This window comes from Enhydra lutris, unplaced genomic scaffold (assembly GCF_002288905.1).
Source record: "Enhydra lutris kenyoni isolate GAN:26980312 unplaced genomic scaffold, ASM228890v2 scaffoldscaffold21, whole genome shotgun sequence".
In the NCBI taxonomy this organism is placed as follows: Eukaryota; Metazoa; Chordata; class Mammalia; order Carnivora; family Mustelidae; genus Enhydra; species Enhydra lutris.
The window spans coordinates 21,863,510-21,885,194 of NW_019154105.1; positions in this window are offsets into that span (position 1 = coordinate 21,863,510).

A 21,685-nucleotide genomic window follows, 5' to 3' on the forward strand; every position below is an offset into this window, starting at 1 on the left:
AGCCACCCAGGCACCCCTATTTGAGGGACTTTAAATGGCTAATTTTCAAGGCCATCATGAGTATCCTTTATCTTTAAGGTGTTGTACATAGTTTGAGTAATTAACAGATTATACACTTCATAAATAGATTTGTCTATGTTTTTAAAAATATAAAACAGATAGTTGATAAGTAATATTCAATTAAATTTATATGCACATGTGATTCTTCTCCACTTTTACTTGCCTTTTGGTAACACTTTGCCTGTGTCTTTCTTCAGATTAGCATCTCCATCTTTTTTCCTCTTGTTTGGCCCAGTTTTGAATATATAAATACTTCCTACTTATAGGATATATGGTTATCTATGCCCATATTAACAGGAAGAAAAATCATAGAGCATTCTATTTTCATCAACGATAATTCTTATTTAGTGGTAAAGAGACAACTTATAAATGAGAAAATTTCAAGTAGAGTAAGTTCATAGAAACTGTTTTTCCTTTGTTAATCATTCAAATCTGTCATCCTGTCACCACTAAAATTTTTCATCTTTAGAACCTAATTACCAAGGTCAATTTCTAACAATTCCTTCATTCAGTAACTATCAAAAAAATGAGCCATTTGAGTAGAAGCTCTGATTAAAAATGAAACAGTCAAATAAATTGAACAGGTGACATTCTTTTCAAGGTTTATAATTCATTTTTGTTAGTAGAAATTGTGTTTCATATAATTAATAGGAAGGTTTTACTGGTCTCAGAAAGAGATTCAAGCAGGAGTTTGTTACAACACAAAAGAAATATTTATATTTGGCCAGGATTAATAACTTCTAAACTCTAAATTTGTTTAACTGCCAGTATGTATTCAAAATTCTAAGTTAAAGACTAAATTAGAGCTGTTGTGAAATTTTGCAGATATTCAGGCTTTCAGAGTGACTTATTTTCTACCTCTCCTCCTTTTCAACTGAAAATATTTCCTATTTACTCATAGTTTACTTAAGGTGTGATTACAAACTTTCAGTTTTCCTTAAATGCTTGACAGTTGTCATGTGAACTTTAAGCAAGGTTAATTCCATGCCATGTAAAAATATATTTGTTCATAAAGAACTTTAAGCTTCTCCAAACCCTGGTAATAAAATATGCTTATTGACTCATTATAGCTATATACTGAAAATGAGATAATGCATAGGGTTTTTTCTTATATTAGAACTTACTCTTTTTTTATTAAGGTGTAACTGACATAACATTATATTCATTTCAGGTGTACAATGTAATGATTTGATATTTGTAAATATTGAAAAATTATCATTACAACCATCATCATACATAGTTACAAAATTTTTCTTTCTTATAATGAGAATGTTCAAGACCCACTCTCCTAGCTACCTTCAAATATGCAATATTATTAACTATTGTCACCATGCTACAGTGCATCCTATAACTTACCAGTTTTATGACTTGGAATTTGTACATTCTCACCACCTCTACTCATTTCAACTCTTCCCCCAACCTCCCACCTCAGGCACCTACAACCTCTTCTCTGTATCTAAACTCAAGTTTATTTGTTTGTTCATTTTGTTTCACATATAAGTGAGATCATACAATATTTATCTTTTCCTGGATGATTTATTTCACTGAGAATAAAGCCCTCAAGATCCATCCATGTTGTCACAAATGGAAAGACTTCATTCTTTTTTATGGCTGAATAATATTCCATTGTATACATTTACCACATTTTCTTCATTCATTAATCCTTTGATGGACATTTAGGTTGTTTTCATGTCTTGGCTATTATAAATAATGCTGCAATGAACATGAAGAGACATATATCTTTTCAGTTTAGTTTTTCATTTTCTTTAGATAAACACTCAGAAGTGGAATTGCTAGATCATAATATAATAGTTCTATTTTTAACTTTTCGAGCACTTCCATACTGTTTACCATGTGGCTATACTAATTTATATGGGGGTTAGGATTTCAGCACATGAATTTTGGGAAGACACAAACATTTAGTCTGCAAGAATCACCTTTAAGACAGGCATTCTGATATCAGAAGCCTTGATTTTGGGGAGAAGGAAGAGAGAGTACACAAATATAGGAAATATGGAGAGGAAATAATATTTTCTTAAGCAAGGTAGCCTTGTGATGTTACAGAAGAAGAAAAAGATAAATTTGTTACTATACAAAACATGATAGTCCATGAAACACTATGTCAACTGTGAAATATAAGTCATAGTTCAATTTGGTAAGCAACCATATAAAAATTCAGAAATTTAGCCAAATGTTAGCAAATTAGCAAAACAAAGAAAGAGAAATTATCAGTGCCATATTATTGTAAGATACACTGATAAAGCTTCAAATTATGTCTACTTAGTCCATTCTTTCTGATGCTACCAGCCAAAGAACACAAGAAAAATTTACCCATTACTGAAATAAAAGATGAAATTTATCTCACTTTGTGTTAAAAACAGAAATGATACCATCAGCCTAAGTCATTCTGATATTGGTTCTCTGTCCTGTTTTCAAATAAACACACTACTAATTGTTGTGAATTAATGGTGAAGGAAATGCTGGTTTCATTAGGAACTTCAGGAAATAGGGGCCCCTGGACAATGTGATTGGTCATACTTTTTTGGCCAAAAGACTGATTCTTATATACAATATCAGTAGATTCTAATCCATCTATATCTTAAGGCTGATCCTGCTCTTACTCCCTGCTAGAGGGTTAAACACTACAAGTCATTGTCACTCAGTTCCAGTGAGAGCTCTCTCTCATGTTGTTTGGAGCACTCTCCTTCATTACCTGCCTTTCCTGGGCTAAGTCCTACTCATTTAAATAGCAACTAATCATTGGAAGAATAATGGCCTCCCATAAGTACCCAAAGCTTAACCCTGGAATCTGTGAATATATTGGATTACATGGCAAATGAGAACATTGCAGATGGAAATAAGACTTATAGTCAGCTGGCCTTGACATGGAATGATGATCCTGAATTATCCAGATGTGTTCAATTAATCACAGGACACCATAAAAGTAGAGGAAGGAGTGAGAAGAGACAGAATCACAGGGATGGCAGCATGAGATCAGTGTGACAACTACAGTTGCTGCCCTTTAATATGGGGGAAGAAGACCACAATCCAGGGAACCTGTGATCTCTAGAAGCAAAAATCTCTAGAAGCAGAAAAGGCAAAGAAACATTCTTCCCCAGAAGGAGTGCATCCATGGAAATTTTGATTTTAGCCCATTGAGATCCATTTTGGACTTCTGACCTCCACAAATAAAAGATAATAAATTTGTGTTGTTTTAAACTAGTAAGTTTGTGACAATAATATATATTATCATTCCTAAATTGTCTTAAATGGAACTTTTTAAATTAAGCAAATATTGTTTGTAATATTTGTTACCTCTCTGAGAATATACGCTCAATGAAGACAGGAATTTTGTACATTATATCCTAGCAATATTTTCAATGTGTAACATAGGACCCAAACTCAATAAGTACGTGATAAATACTCAATAAATAAAATGGATTTTTTTTCCTTATTTAAATATTTTGAGAAAAGGATCCCAGGAAAGTAAAAATAGTTTGCCAGGGAAGCAAAAAGTTTGCTTAGTTTGCTTAGCAAAATAGTTTGCTCAGGGAAATACTATTATTTCTAGGATTTCCTCCTTGACTTCCTTGAGAATACTTCTTCTCTCTTTGGAAGGCAAGGTATTTATTGTCCTTCAATATGAATTCTAATTCATATAAATTTACCTGAATTAGAATATTACTTTTAGGATAGTTTCAAATAGTCTTAAAATAGGTGGACCCTAATCCAATAGAACTGTAATCAGATAGATTAGAATCTAATCTGATAGAGGTAGAAGAGACACCTGAGGGCTCTTTTTCCATGCATGCACAGAAGAATGGCCACATGTGAACACAGAGAGAAGGCATCCATCTGTAAGCTGGGAGGAGGTCTTAACAGGAACCAACCCTGATGGTATCTCTATCTTGGACTTTCATCCTACAGAACTGTGAGAAAATTCATGTTGCTTAAGCCATTCAGATATGTGTGTGTGTGTATTCTTAGTATACATATAGAATATTTATTTAATAAACCTATTATTGGTATAGGAAATTACACAATTTAATGTTTCATAATGTTTTCTAACCAGTATTGCTTTCATGATAGTTCTATGTTCAAGAATAGATTGTTAAGTAATACAAAATGAGAAGAAAGGAAAAACTTACTTCTTTTATTACACTTAAAAACAAAAAGGAATTAGCTGTCTGGGAATGATTGGAGACACTGATACTGTCAAGTCACAGAAGGATATTTAAGAAGGACCCAGTCATTAAAAAAAAATTATCAAATGCCATAAATCATGATTCTGTGAAGCCCTGTCATAGTTTATGTTGCCAAAAGACTGACATCTGTACATGAAGAATTGGTTCCAAACTTTCTGAGCATAACCAAATTCCTAGGAAATGTGAGTAAATAGCAAGAGAAGTGACTGCTTTGTTGACAGATTTACTGGGACATCAACCAAATCAATTCAGCAAAGGAGGCTTAAAATTACTTGCAGCAAGTAATCCTTGCATCTGTTTCTTAGGAAGCTGTATTCTGTTATTTTTGCTTATTGAAATTATTTTCAGTCTGTGGGTTTCAATAAATTGTGTTGATTTCAAATAGAATTTTTATTTATTTATTACCAACTTCTACATTATAATGATCACTAGCCAAGGACAAGTTACCAACACTTGTTAATCTTTTTAAATGTAAAAACAAAAAAGTACAAAAATATTAATTGCTCAATTCATAGTCTTATATGTGACTTGAAATTTTTATTAACCATTTAAATAAAAAATGCATTATTATACAAAAAAATCTTTGTTAATATGCCAAATACTAAAACACTAAGAAAATATGCTTTGTTATAAGTCTCTAGATTAATTAATTTAATAAACATGTTTGAGCATTCATTACGTATCACGTCTTCTACTGGAGTCCTAGAGGAACTTATAAACAAATAAATCTATATGATACAAGGTAGTAGAAACAGAAACCACGATAAGTGAATACAAATACATATAGTCCATTAAAACACATAAAAGAGAAAGAATATACTGGGGAGGAGAGCACTTTAAATAGGGGAATTGAGCTAAAATCCTAAAGACAATGTGGAAGAGAGAATACTCTGTTTGAGTCTGCCAGAGAATGCTCTTTTTACTTGCACTGTTTGTTACAAAGCAAATACAAAATCCAAAAGTCTAAAGATTTTTTTAGTAACAAAAGAACCTCTACTGTGTGTGTGTGTGTGTGTGTGTGTGTGTGTGTGTGTGTATAGTACAGCACTTACTACTATTGTGCTTGCAAATCACTAGAGTAGGACCTGAAGGACCTTGAATGTGTGATTTGTTCTGTGGGCCCAGGACCAAATTTGATGTCATCTGGTGAGGGACTTCTTGGGCCAGGGGGACAAGTTGTAGACACAAATGGACTTTCAGGCCATCACGAGCTACCAGTGCTATGTGCTGTGAGAGGTCCTGGCTAAGGAACTGTCCCACTGGGAGTAGTATACCCACCCAAGGTGGGATTCTAAGGGGTTGTCCAAAGGCCCTGGGTCCCTCTCCTTTGAGACAGTGACCTCTTGCCACCCCAAACTTCCATCAGTGGCTTACCTCCTTGGTGTAGTCACTGACGTTACCATACCTGCCCTTTGCCTGCCTTATCCAAATGCCTTTCCCCAAACCCTGGAAGGCATTTCCCTCCCTCCCTCCCAAACTTGTCTCTCACTACCTGAAGTCCCCTGGGGTAGGGGCTTCCTCATCCTACTGCTCCCCACACCTGCAGCTGGAGCCAGGCACCTACACCCTAGACATCCTCTCAAAGCCTTCACCATGCTCTAAGGTGCTGACACTGGCCAGGTGAGGAGAAGCCTGCCTGCTTGCCTGCTCACCCAGTACTCTACTAGTTGTGGTGCCTTTGGCCTCCCTCCTACCTTACTGGCTTCAGGCCAGCAGTGCTGCCCATGTCCCCTGTTACTCTTTTCCCAACCTCCAATTTGTATCCACACTGATACTGCCTCCCCAGTAAATTCCTGTCCATGGGAAATTGAAGAAAAAAAAAAAACTATACATGCATATATATTAGTATATATAATTTTATATATCTATATGAGTAAATTTTACATTTCTAAGCAAGAAGTTTTTTCCTGCTAAAATGTGCATGGCTTGTAATAAGAATAAATTGTAAAAACTTCTACTACTAGTTAGGATGTAGAAATTAAATTTCTAAGAGACCATCACTCCCACCAGAAACATGAACAAGCCAGACAAAGGACAAAATCGTCAGGTTGTTTTTGGTTTCGTTTTTGGTGGAGGTGCAGTGCTTTTTGTTTGTTTGTTCTTCTTTCTTTGTTTCCTTACTGTACTAAGAAAACTAAATTAATGTGTAGCAGGCAGTCTTTGAGGTAGTCACTGATGATGCCCTATTACTGATTTTCTCTGGGTGCACATCAGGTTCTCTCTGAGTGCGAAACAGTGGCCCATGAATGCTGCCCCTGAGTTAAGGAAGCTAATAAGAGTCCCCTTAGCCACTCCAGACCTTCGTTGTGTATACCGGAGCAGCACTCCAAGGATGCAGACAGAGTGGAAAGACAGAGGGTGATTTCCCAATGCCTGGGAAGCCAGTGATGGGGCAGAGGAAAAATCAAGCCAACCATTAAACAAAAACATCCCCAGATAAAAAAAGGTTGGCAACCAGGCTGTAAAGCAAAGAGAGACAGTTCACATTTGGGAAAACTGGAGGTAGTTTTGTAAATACAAAGGGATTGTGAGAATCTCTCTAGTGCGCTGAGTGCAGGCATTGCTGAAGCAGCCTAGACTGTGTCCTCAAAATATCTCAAGATAATAATGAACTAACTAAATTTGTAACCAAGCCTACAGACAACTGAACCACAGACTATAGTAACTCAATCCGCACTCACAATAAACACTAATGGCCTTATAGAAGGTACGACTTGTGCTTTTCTTGAGATAAGTATTATTTACTTGAGTCTCTATTTTTGCACACAATGATTATCACATAACCAAAAGTTATGAGAAATTTGAAAGAGCAGATATATGTGACACATAACCAAAAGGAAAAAAACAAAACAAACAAACAAACAAACAAAAAACAAACCCACAGTAGCCATATATGAAACTGGACAAAGACATAATTTTTTTGTAATAGATATGTTAAACAATCTAATAGAAAGAGTAAACTACATATATAAAGAATGGGTGACTTTCCAGCAGAAAATGGAAAGCAAAAAAAAGGAAGAAATTAAAATGCTAAAAAATATAAAGTATATATAATGTTAACCTTAAAGCTGACTTGATACAAAGAAAAAAAAATGAGCAGAGATGCAGAGATGAAACAAGCCAAAAGTTCTTCAAATAGAAAAACAAATACATAAAAAGTTGAAGCAACGCATCTGAGATATGTGGTATAGTATTAAATGGCCTAACATGAAAGATTCTGTGGCTTATCTGGCTTGAAATTGGATTTCAAGAAGGAAGAGAGAAATACAGAGCAGAGAAATTTTATGGAGGGATAATGACCAAAAAATTTCCTAAAATTAATGAAAGACTTAAATCCCAAAACCTAAGAGATTCAGTGAAACACAAAGGAAAATACAAAGAAAACACCAAAGCACATAATAGCCAAACTGCTGAAAAACTTAAGAAAGAAAGAAAATATTAAAAGCATCTAGAAGAAAATGCATATTTCACATACAGGAAGTCACCAGTAGGAATTTGGTTTGACTTCTCTCAGCTGAAACACCAGAATTCAGAAGATAATGGAATGATACCCTTAAAGTCCTGCAGAAAGATTAGATTGTCAAAACATTGTCTTTTTGTAATTAGATTGTTAAATCACTGCTTTATTTTCTGAGGATTTTTCTTAATTAAAATAACAGGTATTTTACAGTGCAGGGTACTCTTAAGTTTGGGCCTAGTAGAAAGAAGAAATTCATGGAAAATGAGTATGATAATCATGATAATCTCTATGCTGTCCTTGAATCTGTGAACTGAGAGTAGGCACTTAAGAAAATCCTGAAAAATTGGGAAGGGTCAGGAAAAAAAATTTAAAAACCCAGGTAAAAGGGTAAAAGACAAAAATTAATAGCTTTTAGGAGCCTCCGTCCCAACCAGGTGATGACCATCGTAATTGGTCATAAAGACTCACACACCTCTGTAGCTGTGTGTGCTTATGGGTATTCTGCTTTTTAGAACTATGATGAGTTAATTCAAGTACCCTTTACCTTCGGAATTAGGTCATTTATTAAACAAAACAAACAAAGAGAATATTTTCCCCGTGTCTGTGGACATCTTTCAATAAACAACATGGCTCTAATCAAAACATTTAGTAGTTGAATCTTAGACTACTGTTCCATTTGGATATTTTTGTTTTCTATTTTATTTAGTATTCTAGTGTCATTTAATATAAACCTTTTCGAATCCTCTATTTCTTATCTTTACCGAAAAAAAATAGTAACTAGCACATATTGTCTCCATCACTCCGCTCTTCAATGGACTATTTTTGCAGTTGTATGTTAAACATGAATGAGGGAGACAATGTCTCTTTTTAGAGGATGAAATTATCTTCAGACTCTGATGCAATTTGATATAACCTTTGGAGTAAAAGAGATAACCTTTTGCATGTGGAAGGGATAAAATCTTTGATAAAATCAAGGAATGTGAAATATTTTTGTCAGGGTACAGATGTTGGTAGGCAGTCTCCAAAGCTGGCTGCCATATTTCTCCCCTCCCTTTATGCTCATGCCACTCTCTAAGCAACAGATAGAATTTATTTCACTGTTACTCATCTTTTCCATTCTCCTTATGCTCTAACATGTCTCTGCATAACACTTCATTCTTTAGTTTTTTATTTTAGTCACTAGGGATGATTTTGATAATAATACTGATTATTTAAAATACTGTATTAAAATATTACCTGTCTTTGTTACTGAAGTATTTGGAGCTTCTTTAAATTTTGTACCTTTGGTGAGTACATCATCTGCCTTGCCCTAGTCTTGCATATGTGAGAGGGTAGGGAGTAATCAAAAGACATCAAACCTACTAGAATATAAGCTCAATAAAGACAGTTTCACATATGTTTTGTATATCACCTTATCTGTGATGCCAAATATAGAGGTTAATACATGGAACATATTGGATAAATTTTTGTTGACTAGAGGAGTCCTACAAACATGAAGTATTTTTCTAATTGGAATGAACAGTTGTTGATTTTTTTTTTCACGGAAACTTTTTTTTTTAATTATGTTATGTTGAAATTTTTGAAGAAAGGAGGTGAGATGATCTGACCACAAATGAAATTTCTTATGGAAATGAAGGCATAGTTTCACAAAACATGGGCAATTTTTTTTTTTTTTTTTTTTTTTTTTTTGTGGAAAACAAGAGGGGGGTGGCCTTCTTATTCCTCTGGGACCACTGGTATTCTTGCAGCTTCTCTGTGAAAGTCCCTTTTCTTCCTCTCATCCCTGAACTAAAGCTTTCCTGCAGGTTACCTTAAATGCTCCTTTATCTTAAGTTATCCCCATCCTTCAATCTTGTAAATCCCTGGAAGGTGCTACTTGCTGACACTTGAAAAATAAACACACCACTAAGCTATTAACACACCTTTCACTACTATCATTTTTACAAGATTGCATTTTAAAGAGACTTTGTAAAAGTAATGCGTGTGCCTAATTATTAGTAACAAATGCTATGCATTTAGCAAATTGAAAGTGCAATAATGTCTTAGACTTCTAAATGCTAATGAATTAATGAAAAATCCAAAGTTGAATTCCTTATTGCTCTTTCTATACATTTTATAGAATTCTATTATAGAGTACCAATCAATTGAGAAAGAAATTCAAGTCAGAAATGCTAGCTTATTCATAGGAACATTATTAAATCAATTAACTTACTAATGGCATCTGCCAGTTCATTTTAGGAAAGGCTCAGTAGCAATAAAATTAAAGTACAGTCATAAATTTTTCTTTGTTCCAGGTATTGCAGGAAGAAAAATACTAAAAATGCTTTCAACTTTGTCTTTAACATAATCAGATTGTGATAAGAAGCTCAGAAACAAGTTGTGCTATCAAATGGTAAATCTATTCTGATGCATTTCCCATTAAGTGAAAATTATTTTTATGTAACCTTTTTTAATTGCTGAAAGTGCAATTACCTTCACACATTTACTCTCTGTTTGGGGACAAAATGAAATAAATCCACACTGCTACATTTTACATCATGTTTCTTCTGGCTGATTTTCCTGCATCAGTTTCTCTCCAGTAGTGTAAACAGTTCTAGTTACTGTCTCTTAGGAAGATGTAACATAATAGACAATCTTTGAGAGCAGTGAGTTAAGAACAAATAATCAAACATTAAGATGTATTTACTTAAGGTGTAATGAATCTTCCCTATGCTAGGTAGAAAATGTGAAAGATTTAAGAAATACCTAACACATAGTCTTCCCTTAGGAAAAACTGGCATTTTTTTTTCTGATGAACCAGAGCATATGTTAAAATCACTAGAGAAATATGTGTTTTTCTTATAGTTGCATGGGAAAATACAGGTACCCTGTGTATTTAAAAACCTAAACTAGAACCCATCATGGACTATTCAAACATTCACAAAATAACAAAAGAAAAAGAATAAAACCAATTGGTAAATGATAAGAAAAATCAAGATTCATGAAAGAATATTATGTTTGCGTTATATTCAGATAGACTTCTTTTAAATGTGGAAAGAAATCAAAGGTACAGCCTTTTTTTAAGAAAGACAATTAGCCAAGTTTTTTTTTTAATTGTCTATTTATCTTAATGAAAGTGTTGTCAGCAACACTGAAGCAAAATTAAGATTAAACACGAACATATCTCAATTCCGGAAATAACTTGCATATATAATTTTGTACCATCCTGGCAATAGCAATAAGCTTAAATAAAATGTAAAATCTGTGCTTCATACTGAAAGAAAAAAAAAAGGCAATCTTTTTTCAGTTCTCTTGTTGGTTATGTAGATGGCACTACATGTTAATAATATGTCAAAGATGAAAATTTCACATTTCAAATTGCTATAAAATCTTATTTTCAATGCACTTCTATTTCAAAAGGTGTTTTTAATGTTCATAGGATCATAAGGTCAATTTCATCTGTTATATGTCTAACGATTTATTTCCTTTTCCCAGAGTTTTGTTGTTTTATATGTGGGCTGCTATATCTTAATGATACATATTTTTGTGCTAATTAGACTTGTAGAAAATGCCCCTGATTCAAATGCTATTCCAGATGATGTTACGATTTATTAAATTGGTGGCACCAAAGTGCTCGAAACTGTGTTAAATTATAAAATATCCTGGTCCTCTAACTTTAATATTCTGGATGATCATGCTTGGGAGGTTTTGAATGTCATTGTCTGAGATATTCCAAATTATTTGAAATGCTTCAGATGAGAGGTATAATAGCTTTGCAGCACTCACGTTCCCATGGCAATCTGTGAGAAAACCAAGCCTTACTCTTTCTGTTAAAGCTAATTTAATCCTTTGAATTAAAGAGCTATGTCGAACCTTATAGCAATAGAGGTGTCAGGAAACATGAACTTTGGAACTCTGTATCAGGATATGATTTTAAGAGGAAAGAGTTGATAAAAGACCATTTGTGTAATTTATTTGATCTCCCATAACCATTCTGAGACAAGGGCATGCAAAAATGTCAAGAATAGAAATTTCAATGTTTATTGTCTGCTGCTAGCCCAGTGAAGACTATAAACCAAAATGATTAAATACTTTCTTAAGAAATCCAACCACATTTTTCGTGAGTCCCAGAAGTTGCATAGTGCCTTTCTTTGTTAAAACTGAAAGGCTCAAATTAAATATATGTTACTCTGAAAGCAGTGGTTTTCTCAAAATTCTGAAAATTGATAATATCCTCTAATCTGTTGTATACCTATTAGATAAGCTTAAATTCCCTCTAAAACAAATCTCAGGGTATTTTTGTCATTTTTTTAATTCACTTATACAGGCAGCATTCATTAAGAACCAAGAAAATCTCAAGCTTTGTGCTATATTCTGGGAAAGATGAAAAGGTATATATTGTCCATGATTCTGAGAACTCAGTAACTACATGGAGAGAGACAGATGTGCAAACAGCACTGGTCCTACTGTATATAAAATCAAATATTGAAACATTATGTGGTACAAAGTGGAGGTAAGTGCTAGATGCTTTGTGAATACCAAGAAAAGAGTGGTTAATTCTGTTAGCTGGAGTAATAGAGGCCCTAAAGTTAGAAGAATATTTGAGCTGGAACTTGAGAGATAAGAGGATTTTATGAATCAGGAACAACATCATCGTCAGCTGGATTTATATACACAGACATAAAGAACAAATTTTGCTGGTTTATAAAAGATCATCAGTGATGATAAAGTAGAGGAGATATTTGAAGGAAACTGTTGAGGGGAAAAACAAAAAAAGCAGGACAAATAAAGAAAAAACACATTTATTAAGAGGTTTGCTGTTTATTTGATTAATGGTGACTGAATGGAGGTTTGAAACAGAAAAATCATATGATAAAAATCTGTGTTTTTGACAAATTCTCAAAATACTATAGAGAGAAAACTGACACGAGAAGAGATGGCTTGTAAAGAAGGCAGATAAATCGTGGCCCAAAGACTATTTAAGATCCTGAATATTAATGTGATAAAGACAAAGAAGAACATGGATTCAGTTGTCTGTTGGGAAAGAAACTGAATGGAGTATGGCCTTGGAAACGAAGAAGGAATATACAAGTACAGGAAGTTTAGAAAATGGGGGAGAGGAAGGATAGTGAGATTAGTTTGGGACAGCTTAAGCTGGAAATGTCTTAGAGAAATATAAAAGTTATCCAGTAGACCACAAGTCAGCTAATATTTTCCATAAAGGACAAACAGTAAATATTTTTGGTTTTTGGGGCCATATATACCTCTGCCATTCTACCATGAAAGCAGTCATTAGTGGTAAGTATATCAGTGGGTATGATTGTGTTCCAATAAAATTTATTTATAAAAACAGGCCTTTTGGCCATTGTTCACTGAACCCTATTAAAAACTGTTGGAAATACCTGTTTTGCAAAAATGCCATTGTCATAAGTTTCCCTGGAAACAGATGATAAGGGGAAACCTACAGAGGGTTTACTGAGGAAGGCATTGTAGAATGACAAACACGAAGAAGTAAGGAATGCAAGCTTGAGCAAAATTAGAGCTTCAATTGGTGTACTGATAAACGGGAAAAAAAAAACACTGATCTGTAGCATTTGCTGATTTTCATGGTGTATCTAATCCTTTTAAGCTGCCATTATAAATTCACTGAATGCAGAATTGGGTATGATGCATACAACTGGCTCATAGGAGCCATTTGGAGCTGGTTCCAACACACCGTTGAATTGAACTATAGTGTGGTTGGAACAGAGGCCTCTGCAGAGCCTCGAGTCTAGAGCTCAGACTCTCTCCGGTTACATCAAATTGAAGCAAGAGGGCCAGGTCTTTATACCACTACAGTCACTGAATGTGAGCTGCCTCAGGAAAGGGCAAAAGAACTCCCTTTAGCTAAGAACAATTCCCAGAGACGAGTTAGCTATGAAACTCAAGGATGTAGTGCCTCAAGCATGAAGAATGTCTGTAATGAACACCGTATTACACAAAGACTCCCAGATAGTATGAGTATGTTTGTGTAAAATTATATTTTATTCAAACATTTCACAATATTTAGCTTCCAAAAATAGTAGCAAATACAGTAGCAATTATATCTATCATAAATCTACTATTTCACAAAATATTTTCCAAAAATTTCCATTGATTATTTTATTAGCCAAATGATTTACTTTTTTAGATAAAACAGTTAGGACATGACTAGATTAAGCAATTTCTATACAATTTGGTACCGTCAATGACAATACCACAGTTAACAATCACAATTATCATAGCTTCCATCCTTCACTTAATTCGGTATGTTTCTTCTCATTAACAATCAACCTTAACCATAATAACGGGCAGGAGCTCTGCAGACAGAATCACATTTGAAACATGTCCACATCTTATTTTCTAGACTTGACAAAGTATCTTAACCTCTCTGAGACCTGTTTTCCAAATCTATCCACTGAAAATAACATCTGTTTTGTTAATGTTTGATTTGATATCATATGTAATCCACGTATTTTAAAACTTGTGCATCATTTTCCATGTGCTCAGTTCATGAATTAAATGTCTTCCTCTACCTACGGCCTTATTTTTGTGCCTTCTTTCATAGCCAGATTTCTAGAAACCAGTGTCTCACCAATGATTCTTAAACTTGAATATATTGGGCAATCACCTGGATATCTTGTTAAAATCCAGATTCTGAAGCAGTAACTGTGAGGAGCTGCCTGAGATTCCACATTTATAACAAGTTCCTAAGAGAGGCTCATGTCATTGGTTCACAGACCACTGCTTGAATAATAAGAATTACTCCTAAGGAGGTAAATGCCACCTCATCCCCAGGACTCTACAACAGCTAATGAAACCATGACCAGTCGGTTTTACTACAATTTAGGAGATTTTATGTTATCCCTATGAAACCATATAGTCATGTATTTCCTTATTTCTTTTCTCTTATCCCTTAATGTGCTTAATCTCTTCATTCTTTAACACTAAGTTTAGACTCAGCACCTCTGAGAAATCTTCCACTCATAGGAACATAGAGAAATTTGTAATATTGAAAGGGGAATCAAAAAGAATCTTATCTTTTTTAAACCAGAAAACAATATATAGTTCTTTCTCTATTAAAGCATGATTTCTTTCTTTAATTTTTTTCAAGAAAAAAATGTGAATAATAATAGTTAGAAAGTGCAATATCAAGTAAATCGAAGACATGGAGACATTCTATTATCTGAACAGTTAAGAGCCCATGATGATCTAAAAAAAAAAAAAAAAAAAAAAGGAAAAAAGAAAAGGCAGAGGGGAGGTATCCTCACATCACACCAACCAGGATAGTTAGTCTTTTTCCTCTCACATACCCACCCCCCGACACACACTCTTCACCTTAAGTTCAAACAGTTTTTATACTATCATAAAGACAAAAAACAATGTAAGAATATGAGTAACACAAAGACCAAACTAAGTAAGATGAGCAGATCAGTTATTTAAGTATTCAACAGAAGGGATTTGAGGTAAATGTCAAAGTGAAATTTTCGAGTGGGCTATGAATTGGGAGGAGGAGGAAACTAAAAATAGACTGAATTTATGATCCAATTAGACAAGAATGCAGGATCTTGCTGGAACTAAAGTGATCATATGCAACAGGAATAGCAACAGCCTACTTTGAAGCAGAACAGCAGATAACAGACCCATTTTATATTTCAGGAAACTGAGGCAGCAACAAGTTAAATAACTTACCCAACATTACACAGCAGGTAAGTGGCAATGCTACCAGCTCATTCAAGTAATCTTACTCTAGAGCCTGCACTTTTAACTCTTACCTATATCGAAGACACCCTTCTTGGAACTAAGGGTGTACAAAACATGGCAAAACATTTATGAGTCCCTGTGCTCATGAAATTTATAAATCTTATGTTTGGATGTGATTGTCTTTCTGCTAAGAACGGGACAGAATTAAATTTAATATCTGAAAGAAGGCTGCTAGAAGTGTAAAGCTGGGAACATTTTAGTGACATCTGCTTGTCCCAAATTCAGATGCATACTGGTGGAATGGGTCAAACAGAATCCCTGGATGATAGTTGAAGTGTCCTGTATACATACACACATATAAACACATATTCATACAAATGTACAAGGGACACCCATACTTAATAAACAAAGTGTCTTTCCCAAAATCATCAATATTTTAAAAAGATAAGTTTAAGGTTTAATATTTAAAATGGCTACTCAGAACCATTAGTTGTAAGAATGACATTTACAAGACATTACTCTGAGCACTTCATTACTTTGGCCACAACCTGAAGCAATCCTTAATAATTTCTGTAACGGAATGAGCAGATCAGAGCTGTAATGAACCTCTTCAACTTTTTAATGGATATTTTATTAGTTAAAATAGATATCTGCTTCTCTGTGTTTAGACCTCTTATAAAATCCCAAAGCATTTTAATATTGGATACTAAAAAATAAAAACCAAAACAAGCTCTCTTCATTTTGATCAACCAGATCTAAATGATTTTTGAGAGAGTCAAATCTAAGTATATTTTTTGAGGACCCAATAGACATAGAATGCAGAGCCAAATAATTTAAAAATTCCAATATTTTTCTTTCTTCCACCATAGCGCTTGTATACTTGTACTACTACAAACGTTATATCAGTTTTCTTTGGTTCTACTGGATACCAAGTGGCATGATGACATTAGCCCTGGTGGGTCCCAGGTCAAAACATATATAGGAGCAGCCCTGTGCCCTCATTCAAGAATAGGATCCTGAGCTGTCTAACATGTCTGCTAGAAATTAGTAAATTCCCTGGTGTCAATCAAATGATGGGGCAGATTTATAGAGTCAGCAAATTAGATCCATAAGCAATGTGGTAGAATTTTTATAGCCTGGACACTACTGCAGAAAATGGAACAAAAAGATTTATGGCTATTAGACTGGCACAGGCTCTGGTGTAGGCTGGCAAAAAAATACTGATGAAGTTTTCAGATTGAAATCATAAAATCTATAAATAGGCAAGTCCTGGATTTGATTTTCATAGATATGCTAGCCACACATAAAAAACCAAAATCTCTATTATGCAGTCATTGTCAGAAATGGACCTTCTTAATCACATATATATGTAAAAGATATGCATACATGTAAACAAAATCAAATCATACTGTGATAAAAAAATTATTATAGACATGTTCTTCTTTATATGACTTTGTGTAAGTTTGCAAAATGTATCCTTTAAAGCTTCTTTTCTTTTAGATTACTAAAATGTAAGGAGGACAGGCAGAGAGGAAAGGATGGAAAACACATATTAGGTTAGATTACTAAAATGTGAAGAGTATAAGCAGAGAAGAAAGGAAAGAAAACACATACACAATTTTGTAGAGCTGGCTTTTTTTCAAACTGTTTACAAGCTCTAATTTTAAAATGCAAGGACATTTTCAAATATAACATAGAATTGTAGGGCAATAAATGCTGGATAAGAACAATTCTCAGTTAATGGTTCAGTCTTAGACAATTGTGTTTTTACTGTAAGCCACTTCAAATCCTTTTGGCAAAAGGTGAAATATAAATGGAGAAGTAAATAAAATAAACAGGAACACCATAATACTGGTTTATATTCCTTATTTAAAGTAATAATAGTGAATTCACTCCTTGCAAGAAAACAAAGAAATCTTACCTACCTAACTTTAACATAATATTGAGTTCCAGCGGCACCTGACTCTGAATCCTCCTTCCAATATAATCTTTTCTGCCTCCCCTTGCCCCCCCAACTCTGCAAAATGCCAAATAGTCAATAAGAAGTTGTATAATAAAGGACGGGGGATGGAATCTAATAACAAACACTATTTCAACTTTAAGTAATAGGAGGAGAGTCAAAGTGCTATTACCCAATGCAAAGGGCTTGAAATTGGGAGATTCATTAAAATCCACTTTAAACTGAAGACCGCCTCCAAAAAAGACATATTCCTAACTTAACTATTTTATCATAACTTAAATATGATAGGAAGTATTTGTTTGCTAAACTTTTGATAAAGGACCAATGGTTTATTTGAGTGTGGATTTGATTGGAGCCTAGAGTCACCTATCTTAAGTAAACCACACCCAAAATTTAGCATCAGTTTATCATCTCTCAAATTGCATCAAGAGCACAGATGCATCAGAATATGAGTAGAATGCTTTAAAAAAAAAATATTTATACCCAACCTTTCAGAGTAGACTTACCCACATCTAATTCTACAGCACTTCAAAAAAATATTTTTCTTTCTTTCTTGAATCCTTCCAAAGTATTCAATTTAATTTTCATGGTGACAGAAATTGTTTTTATTTTTGCACTCAGATTTCACTGATTTATGTAATAGGTAATTGAATTGAGTAATTCAACTTCATATCAATGAACTCGCATAGTAGGGGAACAGACAAGATTGACTGGTTAAGGCTTGAACTCAAAGGGCAGAATCCAGAGGGGGTGGAACGCTAGATAGGAACCCATTTGTCATGTGCACTCACTCAACCATGACTGTAATGAGAGGTCAGGATTCTTTTCAAAAAAAAAAAAAACTGCTGGTTAATCTGGTGAATCAGAGGGGCACCTGGATGGCTCAGTCAGTTAAGTGTCTGCCTTCAGCTCAGGTAATGATCTCAGGGTCCTAGGATTGAGTCCTACATCAAGGTCCCTGCTCAGTGGGAAGCCTCCCTCTCCCTCTCCTGTTCCCCCTGCTTGTGTGCTCTCTCTCTCTCTCTCTCTCTCTCTGTGTGTCAAATAAATAAATAAAATATTTAAAACACACACACACACACACACACACACACTTCTGGTGAATCAGTAAAGTGGAAATGGCTTAAGAGGCTTCCAATATATTTATAACTAAAGTACAGTGGTGTCTTATGAAACACAGGTTCGGGGTGCAGCTGGGACTCAGGCAGAGGCCAGAACCATTGACCGCAAGATGCATAAGAGGAAATCTCGAACACTTCTGCTAGGGGAAGAGTGGAATGGCCCCGTATAGATCCTATTAATGTAGTATTACATGTATCCTGCCACGAATGAAATTTTTGGGCCTTCTAATTCACCTAAGAGAAAATGACTGCTGTCAGCAGTTTCTGGGTTTAATCTCTTTTAATTTTATCCTGGAAAATTAATTCTAAGACTTAAATATTTTGGTTCCACTTTCAAAGTTCCAGGGAAGGACTTTATTTATTAAATGCCCATCTTGACTCCAAACTATTTGGCTGACTGCTCTTTGAAAGTATGTACAAATGGGGAAGGTATGTTTAACCTGAGACAAAATACTGAATGTCTACTTCAGATAAATTTTCTCCAGCACTGAAAAAAGGGGAAATCACAAGGAAGACTGAATTTAAATAAAAAGAAATCAAACTGGTGTTCCAGGCAGCAGGAAAGCCTGAGACACACAGGTTTAAATAAAGTCCTAGAGGAGAACATAGGCAGTAACCTCTTCGAGATTGGCCACAGCAACTTTTTTCAAGATATGTCTCCAAAAGGCAAGTGAAACAAAAGTGAAAATGAACGTTTGGGGACTTCATCAACATAAAAAGCTTCTGCACAACAAAGGAAACAGTCAACAAAACAAAGAGGCATCCCACAGAACAGGAGAAGATATTTGCAGATGATACGCAGACAAAGGGCTGATGGCCAAAATCTATAAAGAACTTCTCAAACTCAACACCCAAAAAACAAATACTCAAGTCAAAAAAATGGGCAGAAGACATAAACAGACACTTCTCAATAGAAGACATACAAATAGCTAACAGACACATGAAAAAATGTTCATTATCATTAGCCATCAGGGAAATTCAAATCAAAACCACATTGAGATACCACCTTTCACCAGTTAAAATGAAAAAAATCAACAAGGAAAGAAACAACAAATGTTGGAGAATTTGTAGAGAAAGGGGAACCCTCTTACACTATTGGTGGGAATGAAAGGTGGTACAGCCACTTTCAAAAACAGTGTGGAGTTTCCTCAAAAGTTAAAAATAGAGCTACCCTATGACCTGGCAATTGCAGTACTGGGTACTTAACCCAGAGATACAGATGTAGTGAAAAGAAGGGCCACATACCCCCCAGTGTTCATAGCAGCAATGTCCACAATAACCAAACTCTGGAAAGAGCCAAATGCCCTTCAACAGTTGAATGGATAAAGAAGATGTGGTCCATATATACAAGGGACTATTACTCAGCCATCAGAAAGGATGAATACCCAACTTTTGCATCAACATGGACAGAACTGGAGATTATCTAAGTGAAATAAGTGAAATATAGAAAGTCAATTATCATGTGGTTTCACTTATTTGTGGAACATAAGGAATAGCATGGAGGACATTGGAGAAGGAAGGGGAATCAGAGGGGGAGATGAACCATGAGGGACTATGGACTCCAGGAAATAAACTGAGGGTTTTAGAGGGGAGGAGGCTCGGGGGATGGGTTAGCCTATGCTGGGTATTAAGGAGGCGCATATTTCACAGAGCACTGGGTGTTATATGCAAACAATGAATCTTGGAACACTACATCAAAAACTAATGATGTACTGTATGGTAACTAACGTAACATAATAAAATAAATTTTAAAAGTTCTGTAACTGAGAAATTAAAATAAAACCTTCAAAATTCCCAAGACCCCCCCACACACACACAAAAAAGGAAAGTCAGGAAAGATCACATTGCAGTCTTTGGGCCACGTTGGAAATTTTGCCAGGTTACTCTGAATAAAATGAATAGCCACTGAAGAGTTTTGAGCAGAGGTACGACTTTATTTCAGTTAATGTTTTTAAAAACATCATCCTGGTTGCAGTTTCCAAACAGTTTTAGTGAAGACTCTCAGAACAAAAAGAGATGAGTAAGGATGAGAGACAGCAATCTAGTAATGATATTTAAAGCAAAACTAAAAATAGCAAACATTATGGCAGAATGTAATATATTTGCAAAAATATCTTGTCTTTGTGGAATTGTAATCAAATAGAGGGAAAGCAAGCAAAATCAGAATTTGTAACATTCACTGGATCACCCTCAAGAGAGACAGCTTTTCATGGAAGCAAACCAAGCACTTCTCTGTCACAAGGAATGCAAGAGCCATTCAGAAGATCTCATCTTTGACTCCTGATTTGACTTTAAAAATTTATCCAAGCAGTTTCCACTGCTATGCTAGTCTTTAGCAGGTCTACATGCTAGAAGTGCTTGAGAACTGAAGGCAGAACTTTCCTTTGACAAATTGGGCTTTTTGACACAGGAGTTTTGCTTACCTGAATGTGACTTCTGAAACAATCCTGAAGTGTTCTGGGCTTGAATTTCTTCATATATAAAGTAGGGCTATAATTACCTATTTCATGGAGTTATTTTGAAGTCCAAATCTTTGATTGCCTAGCTTACCTACTGAATAAAAAACAGCCAATAAATGGCAGCTGTACTTAATTCTGGGATTAAGCTTCTATAGCATAGCAGAAGTAGGTGACTTACAATAAATAATTAGTAAATAATAACCCAGTGAGTAGAACCTTTCTGCCTGACCTTCTACTGTATTTAATCAATTTACAAACTAAAGTTTAGCAGAGCACAAAACCATTATCAGCACCTAAAAGTGGGTTTAGGATCAGGCTTAACTAAATGATTTAATTCTCTTCTTGGACTGATTTCAAAAGGATGGAATAGAGAGTCAAGTTATCTCAAAAAAAAAAAAAAAAAGTGGGATGATTTCAATAATGCTGAGGACTGGACTGGAATAGAAAACCTACCTTAAAGTAAGGCAACGGTAGATATAGGTTACTCTCTCTCTTGCTTTCTCTGAAACAATATTTGCACAACAAGGTAAGTGTACACAACACTACTGAACTAAAAATAGTTAAGATGGTTAATTTTAGGTTATGTATTATTTTACCACAATTAATTTTTTTTGAAGTACCTGCTATGTTTCTGGATCCTTATAGAATCTCTTATTGTAATGAGAACAATGTTATCCACCACAACTGTAGTTTACACATTACCATCTGCATGTCCAGGA